Genomic DNA, 5,512 nt, shown 5'->3' with positions numbered 1-5,512 from the left:
GCCACGAGAGGGTGCGTTTGTCCTTGCAGTTGAGCATCACAGCGCGTACAAAGAGTGCACGGTCCTAGCAAGCACCAAGCAGGTAGTCGCTGCTGCGGAGGAGCCGGGAGGACACGCAAGCCCCTGACCCATCCAGCTGCCTCTTAGCACTCTGCAGAATCCATGTGCAGAAAATCACTGCCAGGGACACAGCTACAGGCCCAGTTTCACCCACCTAATTGTAGCGAGAGAAGGGGAGATTTCCTTTGACCCTAGTGCTCGCGCTTGCACGGCCCACATGGATCAGCTGCAGGAAGGCCTCGGTGTGGATATTACAACCCAACAAAAAAGCATATGTTAGAGAGGTGGCCCGCACCTGCTGCAAAATGATGCAAAAGCTAAATAAACGAGAACTTTGGAGTGGAAAGTCCATCCGCAAAAGAATATGTGGGAATATATGGGCTGTTTCCTCTTGTGCTCGTGCAGCAGCCTGCCTGAGAATGGTGAACTCGTGACACCCCTGGGGGTGCAGAGGAGGTCGGCTTGCACCGGGCCAGGGGTGGAGGTCTCTCTCAGCCCATGGCGAGGAGCCGAGGCGGGGAGAAGCGTCCCAGCCTTCCTCGGATCCAGGATTTGCTCCGATACACGCGTTTGAGATGAGGCTGGCGAGCAGATGCTTCCTGCGCTCTGCTAGAGCGAGCATCGCTGCTCCGGCCCCTGTGTCTGCTGCTTCCCAGCTCAGTGTCCCAGCCCACCAAGTCACCTTTGCTGGTTCCCAGTGACTCCAAGCCTTGGATGAAACACTCCACTTTTTGTGACTGCCACTCGCTCCGGCTCACACAGGCAGCAGGGCAAGTCCTAGCTGTCCTCTTTGTCCCAGCATGTGCTGGCCATGCATTTGATGCACTGGTTAGGATTAGGGCCTTGTCTATAGTTCACATAAAAGTTTGATGATCTGGGTGTGTAGAGAGAAATAGGTTGTTTTTTCATACCAGCTCTGCTTGAACGGGGGGGACTAGGACTTCCCTGGCAGTAGGTGGGATGCTGCAGCCCTAGTAGATGTCCTGTCTGCCAGTTGGGCACAAGTAATGTGCTGGATCACCCAGCATGTTTGGAGCACAGCCCACAGCAGGCAGCAGGGCCCAGAAGTGGATCTTTCTATGTGAAACTATTAGGGAGGGCTTTTCCCAGAGCACCGGTGACTGGAGGGGATTCTGACGAGCTTGGCTCTCCTCATAACCCCTCATTGCTCCTTTTGGACCCCATCTCCCTGCAGTGATGAGTGGACATGTTTCAAAGCCATGTGTGCTTGCTCTTTCAGGCTCAATCCACCATAACCAGCTCCAGATGTCCCCGTGCCTTCACAAGGGGCTTCTCTACATGCTTTCCCACCCTCGGGACCTCCCTGGGGCCATCAGCTCCCTGCACACAGGTGCTGGGTTTGCTGGGTTTGCACTGGAGAGCTGGTTCCTCACCCATCTGCCAGATGAAATCAATAAAAAAAGCAATGGTGGAATTTGGCCTGACTTTGCCCTGTGCAGGGCTGGACTGAGCTGTACTTGCTCTTTGTGGGTGGGAAGAAGGGTACACCATGAATCTTGCTGTGGAAGTTGGTAGTGATAAGGGCCGTGGGTTTTGCACAATCCTTGGTTACCCTTTCACTCCCTTTCTCTGGGCCGTACCTTGATCTCACTCCGTATTAACCACAGGTGAGCGGAACTCAGAAGGAGTCAGGAGAGAGTTTCATTTAAGAGCCACCTGGCATCAGGTAGGCTCTGGTCCTCCTGCGCAGCCTTCACAGCTGAGAGAGGCTTAGCAGGGCAAATGACCATGCTATATATTCCTGATCACCAACTGCTGTGAAGGAAGCTGTTTCTTGCAGCCTCAGGAGCTTGGTGTCTGGAAACTGTGTGCATTTATGATATTCATCCAAGCAGACACTTGCCTCTCTAAGAAGAAAAGGTAAGAATGTGTGAGCCCTCAGTCTTGCTCTGGACACCAGACCTAATGAGCCTTGTAGATGAAACCCAAAAAGGGCAGAAAGGGAAAAGTCTTTTTTGTGGGGATTGCAGCTACCTGTAAAGTGCAACCTCATGCTCTAGAAAAGCAAGCTGTAGGATTTTGGCTCTGGCAGCCGAGCTGCTCAGGAGGCCATGGGTGCAATCTTATATGCCTAGTGTAAGTGCTGGCTCTGCACAGTCCCTGTGGAAGATGTCATGCTGAGGTGTTGTCCCTGCTTTTTGCTTTGCTGGACAGGTTGTGGCCTCCCTGAGGGATGTGTGTGGGGATGCAGGAGACAGAAAGGAGCCCAAAGCGGTCCCCTTGGGCTGATGTGGGATTCAAATGTGAGTGCATGCCAGCCCATTGAACACCTCTCGCTCAGCAGCTCTTAAGAAATATATGTTTTCATGGCAAAGCTGAGGGTTTTGGTGGTGTCAATGTAGTGGTCTCGGTGCTGTGTAGAGTAGAATATGATTAAAAAAGGGTCTGTACAGGAAAGCCAGTGCAGGCAGGAGGACTCTGCCCAAAACTGGGGTGGGAAGGGCAGCAGGGACACATTTCACTGTCCAGTGTTTTCTGAAGAGATCTTCCAGATTAAACCCCAAATCCCACAATATTATCAAGAAAGTATATTACCTATAGCCAGAGATTTCAAAAAGGATAAAAAAAAGTCACCTATTAAAAGAACTTTTCGGTGAAAAAGCCTTCAGCTGGCCCTTGCTCACACCCAGTGGTTGCTCCAAGGGGGTTAGTCAGGGGGTTTATTTATCCAGCTGCAATACGTATTCCAAAAATTTATGCCCACATTATTGAGTGATTGAAGATTTACCTTATTCAAGAAATAGATGCACCTGAAGAGAAGGAAAAACAAATGATTTGGACATAATTTTGATCTTTAATTTTGACAATATTTGTTCTCCTATTTCCCTGTGATAGGGGAATGAGTGTTTTTGATGGTCATCCAGGCACTACAAGAGGGGATTTGGAAGGACACAAAATAGAGGAGAGGAGGCGCAGAGAAACTACATAAAGTAAATGAATCTTCTCATTTCTCTGCAAATGTGTTATTAATCATCTCTCATTTACATATTCATTAACCATAATATACACCATATTTTTATTAATATGACAAAGAAACAATTATAGGTGAAAAATGGGTTGTCTGTTTATGTTACATACTGATCTCATCCCTCATTTGCATGATATAAAAGATGATGTTTCTTCTTGCCATGAAAAAAAGAAACTGGCTGCTTGGAACATGTTCCAGCCTGAGTCCATGGAATGGGCCGTTTTGATGAAAAGTGGAGAAAAAAGGAGGCAGTGTCCCCACAATCACATGGGGCCCTGCCAGGAGCTAAGCATCCCAACTGGAAGGCAGTTACTTTAACCCCTCATTGGTGTAGATCTTGGCTTCTCCCCTGGAACAGCCAGGGAAGCAGGACAAGGGAGCTGACAGCTTTGGGCCATGGGCATGCATACATCAGCAACCCAGCTTCGATAGGTTATGTGGAGTTAATCTTGGCCTGGGACAAGGTGAAATGAAGCAGCTTAGGTTTTTCCACCTAGTGGTCTCTGGATGGTTTGTGGTCTTGGGTGTCAGATGGTGCTCTGTGAAGCAATGGATGATCATAGGATCATTATGGCTGGAAAAGACCTTCAAGATCATTGAGTCCAACCTTAATCCCTTTAACAACATGCCTTACACTTACATGAGGCACTTTGGGATATAGTTGTTCTTGAACACTGCCAAGGATGGTGATTCCACTACTTCCCTGGGCAGCCTGTTCCAATGCTTGACTACTATTCCTACGTAGAAATTTTTTCTAATATCTAACCTGAACCTCCCCTGGCCCAATTTGAGGTCATTTCCTCTTCTTTTATTGGTAGCTCTTCTGGAGAAGAGATTGACCCCCACCTCACCACAGGTCGCTGTGGAGAGTGATCAGGTCTCCCCGAAGCCGCCTCTTCTCCACACTGGATAACCCCGGCTCCCTCAGCCACCCGTTCTAAGGTCTCTGGTCCAACCCCTTCCCCAGCTTCGCTGCCCTTCTCTGGACATGCTCCAGCACCTCAATGTCCCTCTTGTACTGAGGGGCCCAAACCTGAACACAGTGTTGGAGGGGCGGCCTCAGCAGCGCCAAGCACAGAGTGTCGCTCCCTGCCCTGCTCCTGCTGGCTGCTCTGTTCCTGACACCGGCCCAGAGGCCCTTGGCCTTCTTGGCCACCTGGGCTCACTGCTGGCTCCGGTTCAGCTGGCTCTCAGCCAACCCCCCAGATCCTTTTCTGCCCTCAGCTCTCCAGCTGCTCTGCCCCAGCCTGTAGCGCTGCTTGGGGCTGTTGTGGCCATGTGCAGGACCTGTCCTTGGCCTTGCTGAACCTCCAACGCTTGGTCTCAGTGCCTTGATCCAGAGACTTCCCACCCTCAAGCAGATCAACTCTTCCTCCCAGCTTGGTGTCATATGCAACTTTGCTGAGGATGCCCTCAATGCCCTCACCCTGATCGTCGATAAAGATGTTAGAGAACTGTCCCCAGTACTGATCCCTGGGGAACACTGCCTGTCAGCTGGATTTAAATCCAGCTCACCCCCAGTCTCTGGGGCTACCTATCCAGCCAGCTTTTCACCCAGCAAAAAGTCTATTTATCTAAGCCATGGGCCCAGCTCCCCCAGGAGAAGACCATGGGGAAATGTGTCAAAGGCCTTATTGAGGTCTAAGTAGACCAGACTTCCTCAGCCACTGGGAAGGCACCAGGTTGGTGAGGCAGGATCTCACCTTTTGTGAACCATCCCTGTTGGCTAGGCCTATAGTTCCTTAAATCCTCCATTTGGCCCTTCTTTTAGACAGGGCATCCCACCCTTCTTGTAGATGGGCATCATTACAAGCTGTCTGTTTCCGCTAGTCTGGAGATGTTCCCTGGGTCCTCCCCTGTTGGCCAGGGCCGCTGGCAATAGGTTCCACCGAGATTTGAACTCGGATCGCTGGATTCAGAGTCCAGAGTGCTAACCATTACACCATGGAACCGCTTGAGTGCAGACGTCATCCCTACGCCTTTCCGTTCAAGCAAGCAAAATGTGGGAAGCAGAAATAATAAATGGATATTCAAAGCCTCTTGTTGAGCTAATAGGCTTTTTATCCTCACCTTTGGTGTAATATCTTTGAGGAACAACCTCCCCAATTTATTTCCCACTTCCTTTCTGCAGCCTCATGCTGAATATTGCTGGATTCTTTTTTTTTTTTTTTTTTTTTGGTAAAGCAGGCATGATCCACTAACTAAAAGAGAAATTTCTTTGCCATTTCTTTGAGTCAAGAAGAGTAAGCTGAATTTAAGCTAAGTGATGTTGCTTGCAGAAGGGGTGGGGAGCGAAAAGGTAAATTAAAATCCCATACTGTGAGTTAACATAAGCGAGTGGATGGCTGGGAGAGCTGTCTGGATGGCGTGAATTGCTGTGGAAGCCAGACTTCAAATGTGGATTAGGGATGGGTTGTCCTAAACCCCAGCCCTGGTCATATTGACAAACATGCTGAGAGGTGT

At 49.8% G+C, this 5,512-nt stretch overlaps 1 non-coding gene across 1 annotated transcript; it reads right to left on the bottom strand.

Moving 5' to 3' along the window:
• Positions 1-4,929: 4,929 nt before the first annotated feature.
• Positions 4,930-5,001, bottom strand: TRNAQ-CUG (transfer RNA glutamine (anticodon CUG)). Its single transcript has one exon. It is a non-coding gene; the product is annotated as a tRNA-Gln (tRNA).
• Between the last annotated feature and the right edge of the window lie 511 nt (positions 5,002-5,512).

This window comes from Tinamus guttatus, unplaced genomic scaffold, assembly GCF_059628265.1.
Source record: "Tinamus guttatus ecotype Peru unplaced genomic scaffold, ASM5962826v1 Tinamus_guttatus_pri_ptg000188l, whole genome shotgun sequence".
NCBI classification, from domain to species: domain Eukaryota; kingdom Metazoa; phylum Chordata; class Aves; order Tinamiformes; family Tinamidae; genus Tinamus; species Tinamus guttatus.
This window is presented reverse-complemented; position numbering and strand designations above follow the sequence as displayed.